The 9,952-nt window shown below is 61.9% G+C and overlaps 1 protein-coding gene across 1 annotated transcript in view; it reads left to right on the top strand.

The window, feature by feature from the left end:
• The first annotated feature begins 3,471 nt into the window (after nt 1–3,471).
• The window catches only part of TNS3 (tensin 3), a 105,186-nt gene continuing 98,705 nt past the window's right edge, over nt 3,472–9,952 (top strand). The window contains exon 1 of the mRNA XM_053661408.1: nt 3,472–3,619. The gene's annotated coding sequence lies outside the window, so the exon portion shown is untranslated. The remainder of the gene's footprint in view (nt 3,620–9,952) is intronic.

Below are 9,952 nucleotides of genomic sequence, written 5' to 3'. Positions count from 1 at the left end.
CCGCAGCCCGAGGGCTGACTGTGCGCCCCTCCCACAGGCTGTGTGGGGCAACCCCAGCCTTTGGAGACCCGGAGCTGGCGCCATGCAGGAATCACGTCCTGTGCGGGTACCGCTCACCGCCCCCCCCCCCGGGTGTTCTGGGGTTCAGAGCTCAACGAGAAGAAAGCAGCTGCAGCCTCAGGGATCGGATTCTTACCAACGTCACTAATCCAGTTGGTTTTGCCAATTAGACACACACACAGGATAAAGGAATCAGAAGGAAATATATTTGCTTGTGATTTAATTGCTGTTATTATTATAAAACGCTGCTTATCAACTGATTCATTTTGGGAAATGTAATGGATCAGATGATTGTATTTTTCCTTTTATTTCCTCAGGATGAAAGTCATATGTTGCTATACAGGGTTTACATTATGGTAAATAACAATAATTAATAAGTAGCAGTACAAGAATAAACTCCACGTTGCACACACTCACAGCTGTGAACCTGGACCTCCTGTCCACCCTCGACTCTCAGTGGCCGAGGAGCACTCACACCCTCTGGGGCCGACGTTCCAGTGACGGGCTCACGCCTTCCTCTCTCCACTGCGTGTGTCCTGGGCGGCCCTGTCATGCTTTTCTCAGTGACTCAGAGAGCAGCCTCCTGTGGTGACGGCCACTGCTGCCGAAGGGGGGGCCTCGTCTGAAGTCCCCAGCTTCTGCGGGCTGGCATGCAGCACCGACCCACGTGGGCCTAGGACGGCACAGCCCCTTGGTGTGACCCATCCCCTCCCGCAGGACCCATGTCCCAGGACCCGGTCAGCAGCGCAGACTCACCTGTGTCCAGGCTGTGGGCCCCCAGGGCCCATTCTGCAGAGGCCAGGGTGCCAGGGCCTTTCGGGGAGAGAGGACTGAGGCGCCCAGACTGATGGGAGGCTCTGGGATGTGGACAGGCGAGGACTCCTGCGTTTGGGGCAGGAGGAGAGGCTTTTGTATCCCTGGGCACGGTCTATGGTCAGGTGTCCCAAGGGACCACGAGGACAGGGGCTCACGCTCATCAGCATCCTGGAGCCCAGAAACTCGCCCTTGGTTACGCTTCTTGCTGCCTCTTTAAGCAGCTCTTTGGAAAGTAATTTTCAGTGCAAGGAACAAAAAGTAGGAAAATATCCATGTCATTGCTCACACACTTCCTTTGACCTCTGGACGCAGAATCATCAGGACTTGGCCATTGCCAAGGCCATCTTTATGGCAGGGACAAGCTTCCAGTAAGTTCTTTCAGAACTCCGGGGGGAGCCAAGAGGGCCTGGGAGCAGGGGAGAGGAGGGAAAGGTGATGGTGGCGGGGGGTGGTCTTTCCCAGCCCCTCCCCAACCCGCAGCCCTGGGATGGCTGCTTTCCCTCAGCGAAATTGGTGTGAGACTTTTGTTTTCGGATTTGAGGTATTTTTGGATGGTAAGAATGGAAAAAATGTGCTTTCCCTCCTTCGGATAATTGCTGTGTGCCCTGTTTTTGTTTGAATTCTTGGAAATGCACAGTTGCGGCCTATGAGGTGGGGGGCCTGGCCCTGAAAGCTCCCACTCTGGGGCGGCATCTGCGCTTGGGGGACTGCGGGGCGGGGGGCCGCCGCTCGGGCTGGCATCAGTGTGCCTTCTCCCTTCTGGGCACATTCGGGGTTTGAGGACACGCACTGTGAGCACTGGCGTCCAAGATGCCGCCATCCCAGAGATGAGGGTGCAGTGGGGCCCAGCCAGCCCGGCAGGGGACAGCAGGGAGGTAGGACCGGCTGGCAGCGGGTGAGCGAATGAAGGGTGGGGATTTTAGGAGAGGCTGCTCAGCTTTCGAGCCGTGAGATCTTGAGCAAACTCATCAATTTAACACCTGGCGAAGCTCAAGGGCACTTGGTCATTCAGCCCGAGAGGACCCAGCCCCTGTGGTGGTCTCTGCCACACCAGACGGGCTGACGCTGTGGGCTTGGGGTCCACAGGTCCCCTCCCTAGTGCGAGAGGTGTTTCACCACAGAAGCAAGTCAGTCCAGGGTCGGTGGGCAGTGCAGGGCAGCTCCACAGAAGGCCCAAGAGCTTGCCGGCCGGACAGTCCTAGGTCCTTGGGTCCTGCTGCTGCCTAGGGAGGGGCTCTGGGCTAGTCGCCTAGGGTTCTGAGTGTTTCCCTGCCAATAAAGAGGGGACAGAAAAAGTACCAGCCTTACCCCCACTGAGGGGTCGGCAGGCTGTGGCTCCCCGAGGCTCCCTCCTGGGACTTCCTGCCTCCTTGGTGGCCTCTGTCTGCCGGCAAGCTGTCTGTCTGCAGGCCAGGCCTGCAGCCTGGGGCTCCGGAAGCCTTCGCCTCAGGGAATGAATGACCAGCCCAGGCAGGGGAGGAGCCGGTCGAAGATAACGCTACCCCGTGCTGGCAGGGCGCCCCCTGTCTCCCCAAAGGGGCCTTGCAGGGGCCTAGCGGAAGCTGAGCAGGCCTGGGCCAAGCTGCTGTGGGAGGACCCCCAGGCCCTGTGTGGAAACACGTCCTTTGGCTGTGGCTTGGTGGCTCCCGTTCTTCGCTGCTCCTGACAGCCCCTCTCCCTGCAGGGGCGGCACCACAGGGTCAGACCCCAAGGGCCGGGGTGGGTTGGGTGCTGCTTCCCTGCACTGGGGCTAGTCATGGTTGAACAATCCAGGCCCCTCATCTCCTTGGGGGGGGGGGCTCTGTCCAGGCGGCAGCCGCAGACCTGGCTCTGGTCTGCAGGGGGGAGGGTGCCATGCTTTCCTGCAGACACCTTCCTTGTGACCCAGGGGTGTCCTTGGAGCTTCGGGCGTCCACAGGTGTCGGCAAAGCTGCTCTTTGAGTAGGAGGGAGAGCAGGTCTCCTTCTGCAGGGGGTCTTCGAGAGTGTGCTGCCCTCTACCCAGATTTTGGGAGTGGGGAAACCCGGCTGAGGTGAGTGGGGGTCTCTGGGTCTCGGGGGGCCGCTGCATCCCCTGCCTCTCCTCAGAGCATCCATCTGTCAGGGAGCTTCCTCCCCATCTGTTCCCGACCTGAATCCTGCTCACTTCACTGAGCCAGGTGACCTCTGAAGTCCTGCCCTGCCTCCCTCCCTCAGGGGGGCGGGACACCTGCGGGACTCCTAAGCATCTTGGGCTGTCCTGGTCCTGCTGTGTCCTGTGTGCAAGGCCTTGACCGGACTAGAAGCTGCAGGCGGGCAGGGAGGATTCACTCCCTGAGAGTGCAAGCAGCACAGGAAGGAAAGGAGGCAGGCAGGCAGGAAAGGAGGGAGGGAGGAAGGAAGGGAGGAAGGGAGGGAGGGAGGGAGAGAGTTGTGTAGAAACCAGGACTGGCCCGCCCACCCGGACGCAGCCCGGTGAACACCTGGAGCCCGGCTGCTCCATGGGTCTGCTAGTCCCCCGTCCACCTGGCCACCGCGGGGAGGCCCCAGGGGCCCACGGGGCCTCGGCCCGTCCGAAACGGCCGCATTGTTAGGGCGGCGAGGCCAGGTGACCGGCCGGCCCGGCGCGGGCGGCGCGATTGCCCTTCGCCGCCTCGAGGGGGCCCTGCGGCGGCCGCGAGCCAGGAGGACGGCCCGCCCGCGCGCTGCTCCGCGCCCAGCTTGCTGCGCCATCGCCCCGCCGGACCGCGCCGCCGCTCGCCCAGGTACTGGGCGGGGAGTGGGGGCGCGAAGCTGCCGCCGCCTTTGTTTCGGGTCCCGCTCCGGCGTCTGCGCCTCGGGCGCGGAGAGCGAGATCGGGGAGGGCGATACTGGCGCCCGGGAACCGGGCTCGGCCGGGGTTCGGGGACGGGGGTTCGGGGAGAGGGTCCGGGGGCGCGGGAAGGGGGATCCGGGCGCGCAGGAACTTTGCTTGGCCAGGGTTGGGCTCTGGGGCGCCCGCCGGAGCGGCCAGGGGAGGAGATCAGGGGACGCGATCCGGGTCTCGGGCGCAGGCCAGAGCCGCACTGTCGCGCGCGCCGGGGTGGACTTCACTCTCCTGGTCGGTCCCGAGACCGCAGGGCGGCGGTCGGAGCTGGGGCCGCCCCCCGGAGAACTGGGCACCCTCTCCTACTCGGTGCCAGCAGTCTCCGGGGAGCGTCTGTCCTCCCCTTTCCCTGTGGGGGGCGTGAGGCAGGGTCCCGCTACTGCCCGCCTTCTGGGGCCGCGTGAGCGGGCGGGGGCCGCCGGGCCACCTGTGGCATGCGTCTGTCCGCGCCGCTGACAAGCGGGCGGAAGGGACACGGGGTCCCGGGCACCCGTGCGGACGCCCGAGCCGGCTCCTTTGCTGGAAGTGACTTGAAAGTCCGTGTGCGTGGCGGGAAGGGCGGGAGCCCCCTCCGTTCCCGAGTCAGGGCAAACGGGGACCCCCGCTCTCTAACATGGGCGAACGTAAAAGCGAGGGGGCCATTTGGAACACCTCCAGGGGAAGTGTGACTGCGCCAGAGGAGCCCCCAGACCCAGGGTGCCCAACCCTGCACTGGCTTTGACCTTCTGGCAGAGTTTTGCCTGTGTGTTTCACTCCCTGTAACATGAAGGCAAGACCTCTCCCAGGACTTGAAGTGAACTGAAACGTGCGTGTGACAGAGGGAACGCACTGGCACTGCATGCCCTCCAGAGCAGGCTTCTGCGACACTTCGGTGCACTTCCCCAGAGGCAGGCTTCAGTCTGTGAATATTCCTCTTGCAGGGCCCTGGCTTCTGCCTTTGGAACTAGATTTGCTTCTCCTTGCGGTTTCCCTTCCCTCTTTGGGCCCTGGGAGGTCGAATTTGCAAATCAATCAACAACTATTGAGAAAGGCATTTCTGTGAGTGGCCTGCTGGGCTGGGCTGGGCTGGGCTGGCCTGGCCAGGCATGGGCAGGTGCCCAGACCCCTGACCTCAAAGATGTCACAGTAACCTTGCTCTGTGACAGTGAAAGTTGGGGCCTCAGACACAAACCAGGAGCTTGGAATAACCCGACCTGGGCTTGTGGGGGGTGGGTCTGACCCAGCGCTCTGCCTGCACGTTCATTTCACCCAAACAACAACCACAGGGGGGTAGTTCAGGTTAAGACCCAGTTTACAGATGTGCAGACTGACACAAAGGATGAGAGGTAGCAGGCGGAGTGGATGAAGCCCGGGGTGCTGCCCCCAGGGTGGGGACCGTGAGTCCTGAGGCCACCCCTGTTGGGCTGCAGCAGATCCTGTGCTCGCAGAAAGTGCCTGTCTGAGGGAGGTGGAGGGGTGGAGCTGGGGAAGCCACGCAGGAATCCCTCCTTTGCAAACTGCCAGCAGAGAGGGAAGCTCAGCCTCAGGGGATCTCTTGCTCACCAATGCAAATGGATGGACTCTCCCTAAGTAGCTTTGGCACCTCAGGGTTTCAAATGGAGCCACTTGCAAATGTGACCCTAGCAACTAGAGATCACAGGAGTCAAAGTCTGTTCCTGGACTGCAGGCCTTGTTAGGGGTGGGGGCACGGAAGGCCTGGGGAGGGGGTGAGAAGCCAGACAGGTGAAGGGAGAGGCCAAGATGGGGGGATTTCTGACCCTGTGCTGGTGAAAACCTGTGTTACAGATGAGGGACCAGCAAGGGAGTGGCTGCACCAGCCCTCGGCCACCCTCCAGGCTCAGATGGGCACACACCACCAGGGCTTGCGGGGGGGGGGGGGGGGGCAGTTTTGTCCCCTCCCTTCCTGCCCCTGCCCAAGAACTCCTAGGTAGGGGAGGCACAGGGCTCTCCTGCCAGAGAACCGGCAGAGAGTCCCTGGGGAGAGAGGCTTTCTGGGGCCATGAGAGCCCAGTTTGTGGCTGGGACTGCTCAAGCAGCAGGAGCTGCGTGGGTGGGAAGGCGTACAGGGGGAGCGGCATCCCTTTCCTGCAGGACGTCCTGGTGAGGGGGAGCCAGGCCCACCCACTGGGGCCCTCTGCGGCTGCTGTGTTGATCCAGAAGAAGGGGTTCTGGTCAGGTGGTTGAGTGAGTAGGTGCCTGGCTAACTGTGCGCCGTGGTGCAGAACCTGTCTCGGGCGTCCTCTCAGGTCTGTGCGCTGTGCCAGCTGCTGAGGTGTGGGCATTTCTGTCAGCCTTGAGTGGGGAGAGGTATGGCCCTTCATCCTGGGGACGCACGCGGGATTGGGGTTTGCACCGGCCTGCCGCTCCAAAAGGGCCTTCATTTCCGCTCCAGCATGGCTGTAACAACCACCGCCCCAAAACGCAGCCACTGCCCGCGGGAAGGGGGGTGCCAACTTCTCCAGGCGCACAGGCTTGGTGCCTCCTGCCCTGTTGTGTCCTCAGAACAGGCCGGTGCCGCTGGCGAGCTCTGGGCAGTGGTGGTGACATCCTGCTCTCTGCCCCACTCCTGTCTTCACAGAACACGAGAATCCACGGGACAGTGTTCCGCATGCAGGGACTGTGTTCCGAGAGCGCCCCGTAGCAGGGACAGCTCCGGGCTCTGAGAGGAGCGTCCCAGTGCGCTCCAGGACACAGCCCCGCCCAGCATTCCCTGCCTGGTGTCCCAGACGCCCACTCGAGCTGCCCCTGCTGGGTGGGAGGGAGGAGGCCAGCGAAGGCAGGTAGGTGGCCACTGTGAGGAGCCATCAGTGTCACTGAGGGGTTGGCTGATGGCCATCATGATGACCCCGAGACGTTTAAAAAGAGTTATGTTAATTAAAAAGAAAGAAGGCAGTGGCCTGGAAATAATGTATTTTGTTCCAAATGGGCTAAATAATGAAAAACCCGCATTTAAGGGGCCTCTGTCAGTGGTCACGGACACCCCGTCGGTGGATTAGCTCCCAGCTATGGAGGAGCAGATGTGCTCTTCAGAGCCCCCTCGCTCCGGGAGGCAGACCTTCGCTTTGACATGCCCGTCCCCAGGGTAGGAGTGAGCAGTAGGATCTCCCCAGCTCCCAGCCCACTGGCCTTGCAGGAGTCACGCCTTCTTTTGACTAGGGGGCTACAGTGGCCAGTCCGCTCCCTGAGCTTCCACGACGTGGCTTTGTCTCTTTCCTGTCTGGGCTCTGAGATGCCCAGAGCCGAAACAGCTGCTCTGTCACAGGCTGGTGGGCCTGGGTCCACAGGGGGTGAGCACCCCTAAGTTTCTAGGAGCTCGCGTCTGCAAGCAGGAGTGGGGTCCCATTTGGAACTCAGGTCCCTGTGCAGTGATGGGGCTTCTTCCCAAGATCAGGGGTCTCCAAGGTCCTCCCACCAACCCGCCCCTTTCTGGGCATGCAGGCCAGTCTCAGGGAAGCCACAAAAGCCACAGCTGGCCAGGGTTCCAGTCACAGCTGCTTCCTGGAGGCAGGGCCCTTGCCTTTCTGTAAGGCCCCCCTTCCTTCCTCCCTCAGCTCTAATTCTGGCTCTGATTCTGGCACGCGGTCACGGCCTGCCTTCCTCTTCCTCTTCTCCTGGAAGAGAGAACAGCGCTCCATGCGCCCTCTGCAGTGGCCTGGCATTCAGGCCTGGAAGGTGTCTATAGGCGCCTCCTGCAGGGGCCACACCTCCATCCCTTGCATCTCCGCGCCCGTGGGTGTGGACGTCCTGAACCAGGTCACGAGCGATGGGACCTGGTCTGTGAGGCCTGGGAGACACAAGAGTGGACTGGTTCCAGTGTAACGGAGAGAGGCACGTGGTCCTGAGTAATGGCAGAGACGCAGGCCGCTGTGCAGCCTGCACTGGCCGTCCTATCACCGGTGGGGGGCCCAGGGATTTTCTCCCCCACAGCTCTGGACACACCTGCGGGGTGTCTTCACACTCTCTGCAGCTGTGGGCACAGGGGGCAGGCCCACAACTGGCTGTGCGTCGCCCAGCGGCCGAGCCCGGCTGTTTGCGGGGGCGCCAGCACACACACATTCCTCCTGGAGCCCGGGAACAAAAGGGCCCCATTGACTGGGCCCTGGCACCCTCCCCGCCTGTAATCCATCACCCCTCGCCAGGCTTCCGAGCGCCCAGCCCTCACCACGGGCGATGCTGGAGCCAGATCAAAGGTGCCGTTCAGGCAGCGAATGGGAGGGAACAGCAGGGCCCCAGAGGCCACAGACCTGGGGGAGAGCCACCCTTGGTCATTGCCCTGACTGTCCTGGATGTTCCCCACCTGCAGGGGGTGCATCAGAGGGGGATGGCGGGGAGACAGGGCTGGCTCCCAGCGACTCACACCAGGGCTCCCTGTGGGCTGTGGTTCTGTGTGATGGGGGTGCTGGGTGGGCTTGCAGCTCCAGGGCCACGGCTTGCTGGGTCCTGCTGCATCTCCACAGCCTGGGCTCCTCTTGGAGCGTCACTTCTGTTCTGTCTGGGACCCATGGGCAAGCCTGCAAGACAGCAGGAGGAGGACCTGGGGACAGTGGGCCCGGGCGTGATCCAGGACAGGCATGTCCCCACTTCAGCTGCCCTGGGGTGCCAGAGGTGGCCTTCGTCACCTGCATGGCTGAGGGGCAGCAGAAGATCCTCAGCTAATGGACCCATCTGCGCTTCTCCATTTTCCCCAGAGGGATTCATAATTAAGAGGTGCTCGCTGTAGTCTCGGAAAAGGTAGAGAAACACTCAGGACGCGGCCGAGGTGTCTCCACCTCCCCGCGAAGAGGCTGTGGTGCCACTGCGGCGTGCCGGGCACGAGGTGTGCTTTTGCAGTCGACGAAGCTGAGGTCAGAGGCGTGCCCCTGTGTCCTGCACATTGGCGTCATGTCGGCAGGGCAGTGAAAGCCTTTCCCCGCCAGGAACGGCTGTGCTCACACCCCGGCAACGGCAGCCCAGTACCCTGTGCGTGGACAGTCTGGTGCACGGCGACGATCTGTCCTCCAGTCACCGCAGCTTGTGCAGCCCCTCGCGTCCATCGTGGGGCAAGAGCCTGACTGGTTGCATCCTCGCAGGGACTTTGGAGGCTGCTCAAGGTCAAAGAGCACTAACTTTGATTGTGGTAACACCCGCGGGACAGATTCACTTTTCTGATCATTTCCAAACGCATGGCTTGGTGGCACCAAGCACGTTTGCACTGCTGTGCGGCCGTCACCATGTCCCTCCACCAAGCTCATCACCCTGCAGCACCTTCTGTGTCTGGCTTATGTGACTCAGCATGGTGTCCCCAGGGCCCATCCAGGTGGCAGCCAGTGTCAGGATCACCTTCCTCTTCAGGGCTGTGTGCTGTTCCACTGTGCGTGTAGACCGCAGGTGTTTGCCCGTCCACGTGCTGGCAGGCACCTGGGCAGCTTCCCCGTTTTGGCTGCTGCCACTGGAATCCCTGGGTTTGTGCCTAGAAGTGAACACAGGCTTCTTGAAGGCCCTTGCCACACATGGCCCAGTGCAACTGAGAAAGCCTGTGGCCATCAGATCCAGTCCCGTCCACCCTGTGTCCCTGTGAGAAGGACACAGGGCGGGGCCTGTGAGAAGGAAGAGGGAGCGTGTCCCCCGGCTGTTTGGACAGATTGTGTAAACTCAGTGGCTGACGCAAAGAGAAAGCAGGAAGAGTGTCTTTCATTTAAAGAAGAGAGAGAGAGAGCCTTTGGGGCTGCTCAGTTTTATTTTCAATTAAAAGGGCCTGATTTGGTTTCTGGAGACTGGTTTTAATTTGTATAAAAGGTTCAGTCTGGGAGTTGGTGCCAGAGGCTGTGATCTGTGAAAACCATTCTTTGGGGCTCCTTTGTCACTTTTCGGGGAGATGGACCCGCGTGCTCTGCTTTGGCCCTGGTGACATGGCGACGTGGCCAGGAAGGCCTGTCCTGGGAGGGAGACCCAGAGCGCTGGCCGGGCGGCTCGGAGGGCGGGGCCGAGGCCGACCTGGAGGCCGCTGGTTAATTTTTACCCGTGAGAATGTGTTCCCAGTTGCCAGCTGGGACCGCCAGCCAGCAGCCCTCCCCCCACCTGGACGCACCGGACCAGGGCTCCCGCCCACGGGGCCTCCGCAGAAGCTCTCAAGTGTGGAGGGCGTGGGCAGGGCCGTCCTCACAGTGGTCCTCCCTCCTCCGTCCATCACAGGCACCTGGGCCTCATTTTCTAGAATAGGCGGCAGCGTCTGTGCCCCAGTTTTTACAGCAGC

The sequence above is a fragment of the Artibeus jamaicensis genome, unplaced genomic scaffold (assembly GCF_021234435.1).
Source record: "Artibeus jamaicensis isolate MK-2021 breed Jamaican fruit bat unplaced genomic scaffold, CSHL_Jam_final contig_1016, whole genome shotgun sequence".
Lineage (NCBI taxonomy): Eukaryota > Metazoa > Chordata > Mammalia > Chiroptera > Phyllostomidae > Artibeus > Artibeus jamaicensis.
The sequence above is the reverse complement of the archived record's forward strand: the minus strand, read 5'-3'. Positions and strand labels throughout refer to the sequence as shown.